The following is a 19,849-nucleotide window of genomic DNA, read 5'->3' as shown; positions in this document are numbered from 1 at the left end:
AGTAGCTATCCACCAAAGCCTAATTAATCTTATTAATGCATTAGCATTTCCAGGGGCTATTCTTTAGTCCAAAATAGATAAAAAGTGTCACCAAAACACATATTCACTGTAACCTTCTTGCTACGTGGTTCCTTTTAAAGTTTGGAAAGTCCTAAACCACTAGACAAGTGTCTTAATGCAAGATACAGGGAAGTCTTTCCATTCCTGTGGAAAAAATACATCTGCTCCTTCCTTTTACCTGTAATGTATTTGCTGAAAGAAGCTCACTGTAACTACCACACCTTTTTCCAGTGCAAAAGTCTGGAACAAGGAGCACTTACCCTCAAGGGAGGAGGATCAGCTAGAAAAACATTTAAACAGATTGAATGTATGTAAGTCCATGGGATCTGATGGAATGTACCCACAAGTGCTCAGGGAGTAGACTGATGTTATAGTGAGGCCATCCATTATTATCTCTGAACAGTCATTGGAGGTCAGGGAAAGTTCCTGAGGACTGTAAGAAAACAAACATGACTCCTATCTTCAAGGACAAGAAGGAGGATCCAGTGAACATCAGGCCAATCAGCCTCAGCTCAGTTCCTGGGAAGATAATGGAGCAAAGCATCCTGGCTACTGTTTCCAAGCAATTAATGACAATAAGATGACTGGGAGTAACTAGCAAGGATTTTTGAATTGGTTATCATGCCTGATACGCAATGAAATGCCTGGTTCAATGGATGAAGGGACAGCAGGAGATATTGTATACCTCAGTTTTTACAGGGCTTCCAAAACCGCTTCCTCTAATATCCTCATGGATAAGCTCATTAAGTAGATAGGTTAGATAAGCAGCCAGTGAGGTGACCTGAATGCTGACTGAACTGCTGGGTTGAGATGTCTGTGATCAGCAGCACAAAACCCAGCTGGAGGCTAGCCACCAGTAATATTACCCATGGATTTACACTGCAGCCAATACTGTATAACATCTTAACTTATAACCTGAATGGTGGGACTGAGTACATTCTCAGCATTTTTACAGATGATACAAAACTGGGAGGAGTGGATAACACACCAGACAGGTGTGCTGCTATTGAAAGCAACCTTGACAGACTGGAGAAATGGGCTGACAGGAACATGATGTCATAATGTGCAGCAGAGAGAAGATGCAAATTCTTCATCTGGACAGGAATAGTCCCTCTGCATGCCAGAGACCAGCTGGCTGAAAAGCAGCTTGGCAGAGAAGGATCTCTAGGTCCTGGTGGATGCCAAGCTGACTGTGGGCCACTAATGTGCTCTTGTGGCAAACAAGGCCACTGGGATCCTGACCTGGTTTAGAAAAAGCATTGCAAGCAAATCTAAGGAAGTTCTTCCACTGACAGTTCCACAGATACTTCCATGTTACTCAGCCCAGTGGGGAAACATCTGGAGTGCTATGACAAATGCTGGGCTCCTCAATACATTAAAGATACAGAGTTAATGAACAAAGTCTAGTGTTGGAGTCCACAGGACAAGAGAGACTTGCACATTCTGAAGAGAGTCTAGCAATAGACCATGAAGATAATTATGAGAATGGAGCATCTGTCCTACAGGAAGAGGCTGAGAGAGCTGGAACTGTTCAGCCTGAATAAGAGAAGACTAAGTGGGGATCTTATCAAGGTGCACAAGTAGTGAAGCAGAGGCTGTAAAGACAAAGCCAGCCTCTTCTCATGTCTCCTCACAAAAGGGCAAGAGGTGATGGACACAAATTGAAACACAGGAAATCCCTTTTAAGTAAAAAACATTTTTACTGGAAGATTGCTTAACCACTGGAGCAGGTTGCTGAAAGAGGTCACAGAGCCTTCTTCCTCAGAGACATTAAAAACTGGAGTGAAGAAATCCCTGAGAAATCTCATTTCATTGACCCTTCTTGTAGAAAAGATTTGGCAAGACAATGTCCAGAGATGTCTTCAGACTCAACCATGCTGTGATTCTGACTATTAGCTGCACTATATTTCTTACCTTGTTTTCCAGTTGAGCGGACCCTAGCATGCAGGGTTTCAAAATTATTTCCAAAGGTTGATTTCACTCTTTCCAGAGCTTAATTATGTAACAAAAGCAAAATAGTCCTATTATAAACTGGCAAAGACCTCGAAGGTTCAGTGTTAAGGTGGAAAAAGCTAGAAGGGAGATGCATGGTTTCAGCTTACATATAATTTCATGCATCTTACCACACAATGGAATGTTATTGTAGACTTGTGTAGCATTTGTGTATGTGTGTATAAAACACAAAGTACTCTGAATCCATCCCAATTCAGTTTAAGTCTGAGTGTATCCTTACTGTAGGCCATCAAGGTTTTGGAACATCAAATGCCGGCTTCACTGAATTGTTTTGTTTTGGTTGGAAGAGATCTTTAAGATCAAGTCCAACCATTAATGTAGCAGACTGCAAAATCCACCACTAAACCATGTCCCTAAGAACCACATCTACATATCTTTTAAATACTTCCAGGGACAGTGACTCAACCACTTCCCCGAGCAGTGTGTTCAGTGCCTGACAATCCTTTCAGTGAAGAAATTTTTCCTAATATCCAATCTAAACCTCCCTTGGCACAACCTGAGGCCATTTCTCCTTGTTCTATCACTTGTTACTTTAGAGAAGAGACCAACTCACACCTCACTACAACCTCTTTTCAGGTAGTTCTACAGAGCAGTAAGTTCTCCTTTCAGCCTCCTTTTCTCCAGCAAAGTGAAAACCCATCCAAGCCTTGAGCAGCCAGTTTCTCCAGGAAAATGCTGTGGGAAATGGTGTCAAAGGCCTTACTAAAGTCTAGGTAAGTAACATCCACAGCCTTTCATACATCCACTAAGTGGGCCACCTTGTCATGGAAGGAGGTCAGGTTGGTCAAACGGAACCTGTCTTTCATGAACCATGCTGAATAGGCCTGATCACCTGGTTGCCCTAAACATACTGTGTAATGGCACTCAGGATCCTCTTCTTCATAACCTTCCTTGGCACCGAGGTCAGACTGACAGACTGTAGTTCCATGGATCCTTCTTCTGACCCTTCTTGTAGATGGGTGTCACATTTGCCAATCTCCAGTCAACTGGGACCTCCCTAGTTAGCCAGGACTGCTGATAGATGATGGTAAGTGGCTTGGTGAGCACTTCTGCCAGCTCCCTCAGTACTCTTGGGTGGATCCCATCCAGCCACATGGACCTGCGTGTGTCTAAGTGGTGCAGCAAGTTACCAGCCATCTTCTCTTGGATTATGGGGGCTTCATTCTGGTCTCTGTCTTCCAGCACAGGGGGCTGTGTACCCAGAGAATGACTGCTCCTACTCCTGAGGACTCAGACAAAGAAGGAATTAAATACCTCAGCCTTTTCCTCATCCTTTGTCACTGTGTTTCCCCCCACATCAAATAAAGGATGGAGAATCTCCTTAACTCTCCTTTTGTTGCTCATATATTTATAGGAACATTTTTTATTGTCTTCTATGGCAACAGCTAGATTAAGTTCTAGTTGGGCTTTGCCTCTTCAATTTTTCTCCCTGCTTAGCCAAATCTTCAAATTATAATCTGCAGTCATCACCACAGGTTCAAAAGATCGTGCAGTTTGTATCATAGCTATCACATGCACATTTAAGATGTCTTCAAGAGAGCCAGATACTTACCCACTCTGCAGCGGGATGAACAGAAAACAACATTTGTATATTTGGGCCTTCTTGGAGCCAGTTTGCTTCACAGCCCTAAGGAGACTTCTGACAGACAATACTGGCACTCCTATGCCTTAGCTCACTTGAGAAGGGCAAATGGGACCTCTCATGGCCCACGAGTCAAATGACATCACATGAACATGGCTGTTCACTGCGTTCATGTTTGTCAGTAAAATTCTTCCAATGTTAGCAATACTGTAACATTCAATCTGGGGCTGTCTTTTTGACAATAAGATGACTAATTCTTGGCATTTCGGAGGCTGACAAATTGATGCCTCTGCAGGTGTGCATGTTTGTACGGCCCTTGTTAACCTTACTAATATCTTGAGAGTGTTCATGATGGTGAATGTACACCTCCCTTTTTATCTTTACAGATGAAATAAGATGTAAGACTGCCCATGCAACAACTGCCCCAAAGCCTCCATGTGACTTCACATTACACTGTCTGTGATTGCTGCTTTTTTGTGTGTGTTTATTTTTGTTCCATTTACATGTTTATTCTGTCTTCATGTAATGCCATTCATATTGCTGAAGAGTTATTGAGCTCATCTACCATTGTTCTTTCAGTTTAAGCACATTTATTTTGCAGTACATCTGAAGTTGTCTTCCATTAATTGATTGCCTACAAAGCACTGTGGCATATACAGATACACAAAAAAACCCCAAACCACAAAAAACAAACAAACAAACCACAAAAAGCCCACTTATCTTAAGGCAACTCTTGCTCTCTCCTGGATTTAGAGGCAATCAAAGAAGTCAGAGCCTAAAAATAATGACTTGTAAATTATCCAGTTACCCTTCTTGAACTGTGCTCTGCAATTATAACAGTGATGTGTCAAGCACTTCTCTTTGGGCACTGTAACTGCAGCTGACTTAGTATGACTCTTGGACATGTTATCATGATGTTGAGGTCACAGTGTTTTCCAAAAGACAGCAGTTACCTTGCAGTATCTGTAGTCTATTTTTGTAAGTATTCGGTGGCACAGTGCATCAGTGCCTGCTTGCCCTGAATACTAAGCACCATGTAGCAAGCATGCTATGCACAAAAATGGAGCATCCATATTACCTATTACAAACTCTGATGTGTTACTAAATGAAATAAATTGTAGTGAGAATGAAACATATTATTCTTGGTAGAATTTATTGCTAGAATTTTAGTCTTGAGGTTGAGGAATCAGCCTAGAAGTCACAAGCATTTTTCTGCAGTAGCTCAGCACCCTCGTCTTACGCTTTGGAAGGTTGCTCTGGAAACAGGCTGGATGGAAAACAGGCTTTATCACCTATATTTGTGTGCACATGCATTTACCTGTTTTGGGTTGGAACAATCATATCAGAAAGGGTAACATCTCAAGTCAGTACAAATTGTAATACAGAAATGCTTTCATAGAAAGTTCATGTGTTAAAACCACAGGCACATAGGGAGATGCAAAAGTTAACTTCTCTTTTGCTTCCTGACTTTCCCACCTCTAGTAATGCTGCCTGTGCATGACCTGCGGGGGCTGAGCTCTGGGGCAATCACAATCCCCAGATGTCTAGAAGACAGATGATCTTTCATCCCAACATATGGGAGCTCTGGCGGCTGAGGGGTGTCCAAGGAGTGTGTACACCAAGTCGGTGACCTCCCTGGGGACCCTGGACACCTCCAAGGCAAGTTTCTTCCTGGCAGGGGAGTTTCTTCTTGGTAAAAATGCTACCTAACAAAATAGAGGAACAATTCCAGTGTACAGTTTTAGTGCAAGTAACAAGTCTCTCAATTGCAGCATCTGAGGCAGCCACACAGCTGATGAGTTGTCTCAGCAGAGTTCAGGACCCAGTGACCCTGGAGATTTATAATGAAACTTGATACCTTTCAAGCAGAGTTTTGCATATGAACTGTTAGTACTATGTTTTGGGCAAGGAAATAGCTTAAACTACACTGTTTCTGAGGTCAGTGAGCAAAACAAGAAGACTGTGGAACTTCTCTGTGAGCCTAGGCATTCTGGCTGGTGATGGTTGGAGACCCTTTGCATCTCCTTCATTAGTCTCCTTCAAATTTTTCAAATTTCCTTTTTTGCTTCCTTCCTTTTATTTGTACATCATCCGACACACCCCCCATCCCTCATCCCCCCACCCCCCACCCTGATCTCCCCCAACCTATAGTGCTCCAGATTTTACCCATCAAGCTCCTCCTAATGCCATGTAAAGATCTGCTTAGAAACACAGGAAGACCATACTGGACAGGTTTGTTCTTCCAGACAATGGGATTTATTTTTCTCAGCTGCACACTTGTCTAAGCTGATTTCCTCTACACACCATTCACTGTCTTCTGAGACTCTGCTGGGGGTGCAAGGAAGATAACTGGCATTCTCTACAAGCATTTTCTCATTTCAGCTGGCACTATTTTCACATTTATTTCTTCTCCTTCTTTGTGTTCCTTGAGAAACTTACAGATCTGTAATAAAATCAGATAAAAGAGACCCTTGTAAAAAAGAAATATAATTTTATTTGAGATTCTGAACAACATTAAAGTGTTCCTTTACTTAGTGTTCAAAGTGCCCTTTGTTACTACCAAATATCCAAATAATTTAAATCACATTAAAAAAGGCAAGCAACAAAAAACATGAGGATGGAGGTGAAGAGTACTTTTCAGTCAAGCCATTCACTACACCTAGCTTTCTCTCTTGTAAAAATAGTGCTTGTATACGTATCTGCAATTTCCAAAGAAAAAGTCTATGTGTTATTTCTCCGGCTGCCGCATGGTTCAGTGTCAGGTTTTTTCATTGCATGTCCTTTATCAGATTCCTTTGGGATGTGTAATGCACATCACAATAAGAAGCTGAGGATGATACAAATAATTATAACATGTGATGCGAACCCACTGTTATAAAGTCAATCTCCCAGCAAATTCATCAAGTCGACACATGATCTACAGTACCAATTTTATGTAAATGACTTGTCTAATCCTGCTGGGCCAAATTACTCCCTGATGCAAACTCTGTTTAATTCAGTGGAGTTACTCCAGGAATTCATTGTTTTGCTCATAAGATCTGAAGCCACACTTTTTGTGTGTTGTTCATCTGGAAACCATGGTAATAAGAAAAAGATTGAAATCACTGGATCCTGAGGCATCAGAGGTATTAAATTATCTTTTGTTAAAACAAAAAGTTACCTTAAATATTACACATTATTATCATTTTACAAACATAAAATATTAACTTAGAAAATTACATGGATTTATAAAATTGCTTAAAAGCGCTTCACTTAAGAGAAGAACCCTCCTAAAGACACTGACTCTTGCAACATTTAGATCAATAATTTAAAAAAGTTTAATAATAGGAACATAAAATACATTAACATTGTAAATTGTCATTAAAAAGGCAACCAGATGAGACTGACATAGACATGAAAGACATTTATTTGTTTTGGTTAGGGTAATTTTTTAAAAGATATGTAGAAAAAAACAATATAAACCCACCAACCCACCAAAACCACCACAACAAAAAAACAAATAAAAAACTAAAACAAGTCAGACCTCATAACTAAAAACCTAATTACTCTAAGGTCGTAAAAGTGTGTCACGTGCTCTGAAATTTAAAAGCATACACAAATGGTATAATCTAGCTTTTATTTGTACAAATTACTTATTTTTAATGAACTATAGTGCTAATATGTAGGTAATTCAAATTAAACTTGGATAAAAAACAATTACTTGTGAAGTTTTTAGATACAACCAAACTTTGTAGCACAGCCTCAGCCATGATGGTCCTGACCTGGATGTCCCAGGCTTTGGAGGCAGTGGAGCTTTAGGGGGTAGCACCCTGAGATGTCAGCAGAGGTAAGTCCTACAAATTCCAAGTTTGGTTTTGTGTTGTCAAAGCCTGTCACCCATTCTTTTTAATTATGTGTCAATCTGAGAGAGGTCTTATTTTTTTACTTCACTTCAGAGATCTTACAGAAGGAGCATATTGTATGAAGAGTCCCACCTCTCTTGATTTTAGATTTTTGCTCAGAGGGGGGAAAAATAAGATACAGAAAAACAAAACAAAAAATCCCTGTTATGTAATTTTGAGTTTTAGATTCCATTTTTCTGATAGAACATTTAAGGACCATTTAAAATTGCAGGCTTTTTAGCAGAGGACAGATACCATTGCTATGATTCAGCTCACAGAGTTAGGTAGGATGGTCAGAATGTTTTAAACAGATTTCTCAGTCCACTCCTGCTAGCCAAAGCTAAATATGAGTGTGGCTGATGTTTCAGAAAGTCTCTTCAGCATGGCTACTGCTTGCTCAACTCTTGTTTTATGTACCACAGCCAGTTTTGTGACATCCTGCTATTACATTCAGCCCCCTCCTGAGGGTAAAGGAGTGACTCTAAAGTAATGACCCCCGATCCAATCCCTGCATTTCTTGGTACAGCTATTTGAGATGTTTAATCAAACCAAGTTTTGAGGTATGCCAGTGACAAACAAAAGCAGAGTCAGGTCCAGCAAAACATATACAATGTTTTCTTTCAATTTTGATAACTTCATTAAAAGGTACTTGCATGAAGAAAAACGAAAAAGGCAGCCTGGGTTTGTGTGAAAGAAAAAAATATCCAAAAGCTTTGTATATTGGAAATGTACCTTATTTCTTCTTTTTTTCAGTATCTTCTGCCCTCCAGATGGTCTACTGTGATGACATACACCTGTTCAGCGTCAGCTATTACCCATAGCGACATATGGCAACTCACATATTGCCTAGGCTGAGGGGATCTGGGATTCAGGTCACCTGGGGTCTGTTTTCAAGTGGTGTGATGGCAGCTGTGGGAAACCTGATGACTGACAGAAAATTGCTGTTCCTCTCACCAGCAGAAAAATTTAGATGTCTTTAAAAACCCAGCAGCTGTATCTTAACTTCACCATGTAGATGCAGACAATACAGTGAGTGGCTTCTTCAGAAACAGCACAGTGGAGGTTGTGGTAGGAGTTTCTTGATGTGGACAACAGGGATTGTTACAGTAATGAGTGTGTGAAGTAAAGTGTGCTGGCTAGAGAGGGCTGAATTGGTCCACAGCATAATGGTCTGTGGACCTCTCCCCGCTCTAGAACTACATCTGAAATGAAGTCTCTGTAGGTACTGAAACCTGAAAGTGATTTCTTTGTTCTTCTGCTAACATATGTGGGCTGCTGCAATACTATAGCAATAGGATACAAGAAGGTAGCTTAAGAGGGAAAGCATTTGGGGCTGTCTAGAAGGTGGGGTGCTAGCAAATGGAAGATATAAGAAGCAAAACATAATATGCATGGCACATCCCTGTTATCTAGGATGTTTTTGTTATCATTGAAATAATTTGACTAGCTCTGGAAAATAAATTATTTTTATTATCCTTCCAGGTAAAGCAAAGGAGGAAGCTCATGGATGACACTGTGGGTTTGAGATGTTCTGCTAAATGTTGTTGAGTTAGAATTTAGGTGGGTTTCTGGTGAGTAGCTGTATTTCTTGAAACTGCTCCAAATCAAACAGAAAATGGGAACTTTTCAGAGGCCCAGCATACCTCTCACATACCTAAAGATGACAAGACACATCTTTTTCTTCCCTGCTGGTGTCTTATTCTGTATTTGCAGCTGAGGAGGGCAACTGTCTTGCAGTTGAAGACCAGTCTGAAAGAGAAAAACACGAGTTTTGTAAAACATTATTTTGGGCATCTCTAGTTCTGAATCCAGCCAGCCACTACACTTAATGGACTGTGGAAGAAATGCATGGAATTCCAACAGAGGACCCCTATTTTTTTTCCCTTATCTTCTTATTTTCAGTGTCTTTTCAGTGATCCAGGTTGAGTTTAGCCATCACTCGACAGGACAAGCATGGTCATGGAACACAATCTTTTGTTGTGTTTATGATGGTTAAGATCTGTCCTTATAGCAACAAACTTTGATAAATTCTAAAACAGAAGTTCCTTGTGTTCTTGATTTAATAAGTTATTTCTGCTTCTACCAGATTGTAAGCGTAGAAGTTATTATAGAGAAAGCAACAATATTATATTTTAAACAGAGTAATATACAAAAAGGCACCCTTCCTTTTTTGGAATTCTTCTTTACATTCATTCTAAGTTCTTTGTCATTGTCCTATTTCATACCTAAGGAAGATGATTTAACAGCCAGCTCAGCAGGCAGATTTTGTAGACCTTACTCAAGTGATGATTCAATTGGGTGGGGGCTAAAGACAGCAAAACAGAATTAATCAAAGTTTTCATTCAAAAATACTTTCTAAATGGTGAATGATCTGTCCTTTTCAGTGATAATTATCACATTTTTTGTAGCTTGCAATGAAAAAGATCACCTGGCTGCTTCCAATAATACAGAAGTTTCACTCAGAAGTTCTCTTTATTCTCTTCTCATTTCCATTGTTTTTGTTTGTACAAATTAATGGTGCTGAAGGGAAGAAAAACAATGAGGAGGGAAGAGGAAGAAAAATAAGCTGTTAAAATTATTGTGAAAAATGTCATTTCCACCTCTTATGAAATCTGAAGTGCATATACTTAAAAAATGCTCTTACAGCATCATAGACAACATCCTTTTCCTGGCTATATCAAATAAACCTATAGAAATTTGTAGAATTACTGATATTCACCTGCAGAATGAATCACAAGATGTAGCCTCAAAGATGAAAAAAAAAGAAGGTAGTTTTCTATTACAAAGTGAACAGATGTTCATTTTAACGTGTTATTTTCTAACAATCCATATATATCACCTTTTCGTGCTGCTAAAAGAATAAAATCAAAATGAGAGAAGAAAACCAATGGAACACCTTTGTAGCATCAGGCAACTGAGTAATTTCAATTCTGGATTATCAATTCAGGACTTCGAGGAGTACAGATGTTTTATTTTCCAGTGCTGGACGATAACCATGTGGTGAGCGTCAATCGCTCCATGTTTATGAAATGGTATCTGGGTTTAATTTCTGCTGTCTGTCAATTGGAGGCTTTGATCTTGGCCTGGAATTTTTTTTTCCACTTCACTCTAAGTGACTAGAGGCTACTGCTGTCACTGACTCTTCAATTTCTGATTTCACTTTGCCAAGATGTAAAAGATTTATTTACAGGAATTCTTCCAAATATGATCTTTAACTACTTTTTTTTCCCTCTACCCTCAAGGCATTTTGCAGTGAGTTGTTGTAGGATTAACCTGAAGTAAAATACCTAGCATAAGGCAGAATGGAACAGTGTCCATGTGGACAAACAGATGTATTTAAGCAAAGAAGTGCAGTCCTGCTAACTAATTGCAGCTGGGACTTTAATATACTCTTCTTTTTTGAATCAAACTTAAATTCTTGGTGATATTTGTTAAAAATTATGGGTTAAATTTCTGATGATCAAGTTACATAGATTAAAGTAATGGATACCAGACTCGGCATCAATGCAGTTATAAATATGGATGAAATGAATGTACATTACACACTGTTATAAATCTGTGTGTTCAAGGAAAAGCATAAATCTCTATCACCTTTTCCTCCTTGGGATACGAAGGGTATGGCTGTTTTTACAGTGTTTTCAATGAAATTATAAGTTGGAGTAATTTGCTTGTTCTGAAAGACTTCAGGGTTTTTACAAGCACTTGACCAGCTTTTTATTTACAATGGCATATCATTAAAACACAAAAATACTGTGTGCAGGAAAGAGCCATGTGACTTTCCAGAGATGAAGACAAACAGGATCATGGTGCACTCAGAGGCATTTATAAGTATGTACGGTATTTGTAGAGGTTTCTGCCCCTGCAGCCATTTGCAAGGTGTGGCATAACTACATCTCTTTTCACTATTTCCTTTCAGTGCCTGTCAGTGTGCAGCTAAGGAGAGGCAAATAAGAGGATGTGGTGAAGCCTTATGGTTAGAGGAAAAGGTCTGATTGTAATCTGTGACAAACCACTCACTCGCTGAGTGCTACCAGGGAAAGTCCCAGAGCTTTTTCTTGTTGTTTGACATAGCCACAAGGACTTAATGAACATTAGGGACATCATGCAACTCTTTATCTCTGATCTTCAGATAATTTCTGATGTATTAGGAGATAGAGACCTGAAAGACTTGAGTTCTGCATGCAAGTCATTGTACCTCATCCCTCATCCAGATGAATATGTCCATTTTCCTGCTGGCTTTGAAGTAGAACCTGTGCTCTCCTGTGAAGCACAAAGGGAGAATCACCAGCCTGCCTCCTCTCTTTGAGAATGGCACTCCTGGGCCATTGCCAGTTTCCTGTGGCCAGAGGAGTTAGTGTCAATAGTGACAGAGGTGGCATTACTCTTCTATGTGTACAGTGAGCCATGTGTACAGTGAGTCTTTGGCATGATCTACTTTTTAGTCTTAGTGTGTGGAGACTTAATTCCTTGAGACACTCCAGGGAAGAGGCTGACAGGCTGCTTCCGTAATATGTTGTAGCTTTGGGATGATCTATTAGTCAATGAGAGAGACAACGATCTAGGATAATTGGAAATATCATGGGGGTAGGAGGAAAGAAGATGGTTTTGTTTACTTTGTGAGTGATTTTGATCCTTCAACACAAACAGAATTGCTTAAAGATAACAGGAGCTCTCTCTACTCAGCAGATTCTGTTGAGAGCAATTAAGGAGCTTTTCTGGTGTCTGGCAGGTAGTATGAAGCTCTCTTTCTGAACAAAGATGTATAAAATCATGCCCCAACCATGAAAGTAATGACTGGCTGAAAACTGAGCATGAGTTTAAGCCAAACTCTCTAACATCCTATGATGCAGTGAGATCCAGATAGGTGGATCATCATCAGGCAGGTGAAATGAGACCTTTTGCCAGGAAGACACCTGTGTATTTCATCACTTATGGCATAAATCTTAATGATGAACCTACTATCACAAAGCTACATTGCAAAGTTCAGTTGCTTTGTATGTTCAGCATTTTTAATGTTTTGTTAGATCCAATTCACATGTTTCAGGAAGTTTCCTTCACTGAGATTGATACTAATTAAATTCAGTTTTCCCTAAACTAGGGATTTCTTGCTCATAAATCTTCTCTCTGCTACTAGCTACTTGAGACAAGCGAGGCTGCTACACTGACAAACCATTTAAAAAATAGGACAATGCAAATTTTAGAGCTCAATGATCCTCTCCATTTAGACTGACCTACGTGCAGCTCTTGCAGGAATACTCCAGCCTTCTTCAGAATTAGAGGTGGTGTAGCAGAGCTCTGAACTATACTTACAGCTGTTGAAAATTGGCAACACCCACTGAAGTCAATGGATAGATGAAATAGACTGGATAACCAGGCTTTAAACATCTCCTGGTAGCCACAACAATTATGTAACACCATTAACTTAGGAGGCTCATTGTAAAATAAATCATAAAAATTGAGAGTTTGCTAGGATGTCAGGAAGTCATTTTTGCATTGAAAAGCCTCAAATTTGTCTACTGCTTGTCTCCTGTGCCCTGTCTACTTGGTAGACTCAAGGATAAACTACAAACAGTGGTCAGATCAAGTCTCAGAATAAGGAAATTCCACCAAAATGAAAATCTTATCCCAGCATCCTTCCCCAGTGCCTCATCTTAGCACTGGGCTGATGTAAAAAGTTCCTGATAGCTGGTGTACCCAAGGCTGGCCCAGACAAGCTGCTCATGTGCTAGGACCTGCATAACCCTGCTGAGGAGTCACAAGACAGCAGATCACTGTACACCTCCTCTGCCAGCAGCCTCTACCTGCTGACCACTACAGGCCCCTGCAAAACCTGCCTCTGTGCAATTCATGCGTGTATTTTCTTCCTCAGAGAGACCTGCACTTCCCCATGTCTCCTGCACATATGTGGGAGTGGGATGGAGCTGTGAGGGCTTGGAGACCAAGGTTCAGCCTGTCTGTCATCTCCCTTGCTTAGTTCTCTAATGTTTTATATGAACCTTTGTTCCCTCCCATTCACTCTGAAACCTGGAGCCTCTCTCACAAATCCCTGTTCTAATTAGTGCTTCCTTGGTCTCCTGCTCGTCACTAAATCAATGGGCACCCTTGCTTTCACCCAGCAGAACTGGGTAGGCCCTAAGGCAATGGGCTGAACCTCCTGCTACAAGGAGTAGCTGCCCAGCAACATCCTTGGTCTCTAGTCATCACTGGCTTGCCTCTGTGGCTTGTATTGTTTTTGGAGACTGACAACTTTCAGTGCCCAGTCACCACAGAAATTGCTTTCTCTAAGGACCAGAAGCTTCTGCTTGAAGTTCAGCTCACAAATGCAGCCTAAGGCATGGATGGAGATAAATGGAGGGCATGCATGCAAAAATAGAAAGCAGACCAAAGTGAGTGTAGCTAAATGTTCTTTTCAGTCCTGACTGTTGCACTTCTGTGACATCCCTCTTGATTTACACCAGAACAGAAAAGGAGTACAGCTTTTCCATGCCCATTCAATAATTTACCAAAAAATGTCCCTCATAACAGAAGTTTTAGCTTGCAGAGCCCTGTGCTGAAAATAGTAAAGCCCAGTCTTTCACTGAATGTTTTCAGCCCAGATAGACCATCTAGTGAAAACAAAAGCATGATTCATGACTGAAGACCAGAAACCCCTGCAGACCCAGACTGTATGTGAAGACAGAGCTTGGCCCTTTCTGTTCTCCAGGTTCCTGTCCTGCCCAAGGGTATTGCCAGGCAGCCATGGGCTGAGCCACAGTTGGAGCTTAGGGGCTGCTGGAGGAGGAAGTAGTGGCTGGCTCGCCATTCCAATGCAGACCCGTTGTCTGGTGCTCTGAAGGGGACAGGCCCAGGGTAACAAGCTGACCACACCACATCCAGGTCCCTTGGGTAGCTGTCCCAAACCTAGTTCTTCCTGTACAGATGCTTCAGACTACTGACCAGCTGAGTGCTGCCTAAAAGAGAATGATCATGGGGGTCAGCCCACATGAGTCTGCTCTCAACTCTGCAGTTTGTAATGCAATCACAGCCACAAAAGGATGTGAACCCAGCTCTTGGAAGAGATCAGCTTCCCTGGAGCAGCTGGATTTTCAGGTGTCTCCACTGCCCACTCTGAGAGGCAGGGCACCCAAAATGTTAGCTTCTGGGGAGAGATGTCAGGTTTGGTTGCCAACAGAAAAGGGGTTTTGCCACATTATTTCAACCCATTTAAGGTGTCTTTATAAACTGTTACTGCAAAAAGATGAAACCTACTTCTTGAAGTATGTGTCTTGATAAGATACCAGCAGTGCAGGCAACATCTACACCACTTCTCCATGGGATGACTTGCACAGCTGAAACACAAAGCAGCAGGTGTCCCTGACACTGTCGTCAGGGTCTGATTTGGTATCTGGCCAATCTTTGGACATGCCAATTTTTTTTATTTTTTTTTTTAATTAGTACAGAGTCAGCAATCAGACATAAAAAGAAATTTCACCCTTGATTGTTTATTGCTTTTCTGAGTGGTTCCTTGTTTCAAGTAATCGGGTTTCCACTCCCTAAGAATTATTTTCAAACACCATAGTTACACTGAAAACAATCACACTGAAAAAAAACCCAAAATTGTATATTTTGAGCCATTTTCTGGGGAAGATTATGAAGTTTTCCAGTGGAAGGTCTGTGATCAGGCCTCCATGATGTTGACAAGTTCTGCTGGGTCCCTACCAAATAAAAAACAGGAAGGTATGGATTACTTCTGACATCCATGAACATTGCTACACAGCAGGAAGAGGAGGTAGTAACACTCTCTGCATGGCTACCTCACCAGTGCTCTGAGATCAAGTTGTTTGGTTTTTTTTTTCATGCCCAATGCCCTTCCTGACACAAATTTGCCTTTCTAGTGTGTAGATTTATCTCAAATTCCTGAATAGCTTGGTACCACAATACAGGGTACATCTAGGGGTTACAAAATTCTGAGTAGCAAGTACTACACCAGGAGCTGGGGCATGGCATGTTATCCACGCCAGCTATTTGCTTGAAGGAATTCAGCTCCATGGAATCACAGTCTAATTCATTGTCTGCTGTTGGGGCAAGGAGGAATTCTGACAAACCACCATGGAGACAGAAGGTTTTAAGATCAAATGGCCTAGAAAAGGCTCAGTCCTGTCTTATTCTGCACATATTACAATTTTCTATTTCTGTTTTCTTATTAAATATAAACCATTCTGTGTGATTGCTTACATATTAATGTATACTATAAAATATGCCTGAGTTAAGGGCTGTGGGAGAAATCTTGTAACAACATTACACAAGTGATCATTTTTTTTTCCTCAGAGTTTAAAAATAGTGAATCTAAATTCTTTATGTCAAGAGATATTTAAGTTGGCTCCCTGGAAGGTTTTATTTATTTTTATTAGTATCCAAGAACATTGTGCACTGGAGGGACCCTTGTGGTCAACATTTTGGTGTTGCCCAACAGTGTTATTATTTCTCTTCTCTCTGCTTTCAGGCAGCTCCGCAGCCAGTCTGCAGAATAGGTTCTTCAGAGTTGTGCTACCAGGTTCTATTTGATTGAGATAAACTTTGAAAATCACTTGGTAATTCCATCACTACATTGTGTTATCTGTGAAGTCAGACTATCACCAAGGAGCCAGCAGCCCACTGCTCAAATTGCCCCACATCATGTTATCAGGTGAAAGTGCAACTGGAGCATAGCTGCTTGGTAACATCTTTTCAGCCTCTTTCCTACGTTTGTGTTGCATGGTTGGGCTGAAGTTAACTAAACTGCCTCCATTAATACCAGTTTAGCCTTTTGGATGCAAACATGGGAAGCAATGGCACAGATCCCATCCCTTTACTCTGGACATGTCTCTTGACCCCATGCATGCCTTACAAGTTTAAAGAGTGATCCAGTTATCAAACACACACAAACCAAAAAGCCAAATACTCTGGACCAGCAACACTATAAATATCTGTCTGGCATAGAAACACTACAAAATCGTAGCCTGCCAGTTCTGCTGAACATTTGGGTGGCACATTGGCATCCATTTCTTCTTAATAAGGATGTCAAAGGGTCATCCTTCAAACTCAGGAGAGACAACAATAAGTGGCTAACTTAGAAGTCTGGATATTTTGAGTCTCTGAAGGTTAAGGAGAATTTCCCAGGTGTCAGAAAAAAAAAAAAGAGTCAGAAATGAGAAACTGGGAACAAGCCATTTCAGATTGGATGAAATAGCCCTTCTCAGTCTTGCAGTCTGGCACAAACAAATATGTAAGTACACATTACAGATGTCTCCACATCAGGGTATGGGAAAGCAGAATCCTTTGATTCAGCTTTCACTCCTTTTACTGTTTGTTGTGCCTGGTTCAAGACATCCTGTAAGAAGTGTTATCATAGTATCATAGAATTATTAAGGTTGGAAGAGACCTTCAAGTTCATCGAGTTCAACCATAATCCAGCTACCACAACCATTAAACTGTATCCTGAAGTGCCACAATCCAGCTGCTACACAGGAGCTCTCTGAGTGTCTGTTCCTCATTCAGAGTTTACACCTCAAAATGGAGAAAATCTAGTTTCTAATTTTCCATGCCTCAGTTTCTCATCAGTAAGCTGCAAATCTCTAGTCTCTACTGGTATTCCATAGTAGTTTAATGTTTATACATTGAAAGCGGTGTATAATTCCTAGGTAGTTGTAGTGGGTATTGGATACACATGCACCCAAGTGTACCAATGCATACACACTCACAAACACATACATGCAGAAAGTGAGAGCAGTTGATAGGAAAAAACTTAACTTAAAAACAACCTTTTTTTGCTTCAATCAGAGATAAGTTGAGTGTCCTCTGTTCTGCAGGAATGATGAAACATCTTTTCAGCATGCCCAAAAGGGCAAACATTTTTGGACATGGAGTCACAATAAGCTGTGCCAGCAGCAAGACTGAAGCAATCAAAATGTAAAGGCATTGGTGGTGACTCTGGAAAGAAGAGCACTTACCACTGTAAGCAAACCAACAAAAAATATTCTCCCTAATAGTGTATAGAATAAATGAAATTGTACCAAGCAGAATGGATGTTTAAACTACTCTGAGTGGCATTCTATGAACTAGCAAGAAAGGCACTAATCAAAGCATACCTGCATAAACTCAGCTTGAAAATCACAGTGAATACCAGGGTACCAGCACATATGAAGAAATAAAAGGTTGTCCCAAACACAATAGATAGGGTTGTTAAGTAGTTCATTATTATTCGTATGGGGTCTTTCAAGTCCTTTACACAATCTCTTTCTGCAGTGAATTCATAGTTCCCACATACCTGAAAGTATCCGCAGGTCTTGCAAGTCTGAAGTTGGATCCTCCAAACCAGTCAGGACTTCCTCCTTCTTAAAAGTGAAATCTGCAGCCTGACATCCAGTGCTTATTCCTCATTATTGATGAGAGCTTGGTGAGAAACTATGAGGTCCTCTGCCAAGTTAGTCAGTTGAGTCCTTCTTAAAGAAAGACCTGTCAGCTTATTTGAAAGTTGTAACAGAACAGACATCACTTAAGAGACATTTCCATAATCTGACCTCCCATTGTTTTGCTACCCATATTGTAAAGTCACGTTCATTTCCTCCCCTGGATGCCAAACACTCAGAAAAAGATGTTTTTCATCTTCTACACAACAGCTTTCAGGTGACTCCCAAAAGACCAGCCCCACTACGCCTCTTTGATAACCGAAAGGGTATGGAAAGATATTGTAGACTCTGCTGCTATGCAGGGGCAGCCAATTCTTCTTAAATCATCTGTTGACTTCCTTTCGTGACCACATATGAATGAAGAGTATGTTGCTTGCTTGGTTGACTGCACGATTGAGTGAGGCAGGCAAGAAGGAGTAAATTGTGCTTGAAAGCCTGGATGCAACCAAACAGCCAGTTCAGCGTTTCAGTGGTGGGAGCATATTTAACCGCTGTCATTTTAAGAGGGCTGACAGAGTTCAGGACTGATCTGCAACTTGAGCAGGAGCACAAGGAAGGATCTATCACAGCATGGTTTGTAATTGTTCCCTCTCCTTGCTCCATCCTTAAGGACGGCAGTTGGCCTCTTCTAAGGATTCAGGATCTGCAACCTTCTAAAACCAGGCTGTGTCCACAGCACCAGTGCTTGATACTAGCTAATATTTTGTGTGTGAATCTTTCTTTTGTATTCAGATACAACTTTCACTGACCACAACTAATGCATGGCCTTTGAAGTTAAACCACTGTCTAAATTTTCTGCTGTTAATTAAAATTCTACTAATAAGGACAGAAATAGCTTAAGAGTATTTTGAGCTTAGCAGATCCATGCTCTTTTGAACTACAAAAGTGGAGGAATCTCTTCCACTCTGACTTTGGCCAGAAAAGTCTTTTCAAAGACCATACAAGGCATGTTAGTGGCTTCTAATAGTGCTGACTGTCAAAGTCCAGCATCAATAACAGGAAATAGCAGGAAACAGAAGCACCAAGTCAGCAGCATTTTGATAGCACATGCAGGAATAAAGACCTCATCCTTAACTAGATCACAAAGAACTGTATCTTTACCTTCACCTCATAAATTGTTCTGTGTTTAACATAATGAACCTCACACTTAGATTCATTTAGACACACTGCTTCATTAGGCTGCCCATGACCTTAATAAATTTGGATTACTAGGAAAGGGTAGTTTATATCAGCCTCTTAGTCACAGAAATTACTCATGATATCCACCCACACTAACCTTTGTTCGGTCTCTCCAAGTATGCCAGGGCTTTTCAGGCTTTCACAAATGGAGTTCTTTGATTCCCCCAGTGAGAGAAGGACATCAAGGAAGTCTGGTTGCAAGAACAAGCTCCCTATGCAAGATACAAAACAATAACAGTGTCCTTGAGAAGCTGAGGAGTTGTTTTCTCCAAGAACATGATGTACTGCTGGAGGGAAGTGTCCCACATGACCTGAAGTGAGGTAAGAGTCCAGAAAGGGGGAGCAGAGCTTGTGCTCTTCTCATAGGCTGCCAGACTGCTTCTTCAGGAAAATACTCTTAGAGGAGTTTCCACACACAGCCAGCAGCAGACTGAATACAGGGGTTTTGTTCTAGTTCTGAGCATTTGGCCATGCTCATTGAGGAATAAAAGTGCTGAAGCAAATAAAGTAACACGAAGACCAAGATGAATCCCAAATACAACCCCCTACATATTTGCTTTCTTTCTTACCATGGGGACTCCTACCATGGTTTTAAAGCAATTCCTTGGTAGCTATTTCTGGCAAGAAGTATTTAAAGAGTGACATAAAAAGCTATTTTAGTCACATAGCTTTGGGCAGAAGGACAAAAGCACTCAGACCAACCATAA

At 40.7% G+C, this 19,849-nt stretch overlaps 1 long non-coding RNA gene across 1 annotated transcript; it reads right to left on the bottom strand.

Moving 5' to 3' along the window:
- Positions 1-5,932: 5,932 nt before the first annotated feature.
- Positions 5,933-19,398, bottom strand: LOC127395828 (uncharacterized). Its single transcript, XR_007891856.1, has 4 exons — positions 19,240-19,398; positions 17,822-17,993; positions 9,191-9,285; positions 5,933-6,098 (listed from the first exon to the last, which is right to left on the bottom strand). It is a non-coding gene; the product is annotated as an uncharacterized LOC127395828 (long non-coding RNA).
- Positions 19,399-19,849: the final 451 nt, after the last annotated feature.

The sequence above is a fragment of the Apus apus genome, chromosome Z (genome assembly GCF_020740795.1).
Source record: "Apus apus isolate bApuApu2 chromosome Z, bApuApu2.pri.cur, whole genome shotgun sequence".
Taxonomy (NCBI): Eukaryota; Metazoa; Chordata; class Aves; order Apodiformes; family Apodidae; genus Apus; species Apus apus.
The sequence above is the reverse complement of the archived record's forward strand: the minus strand, read 5'-3'. Positions and strand labels throughout refer to the sequence as shown.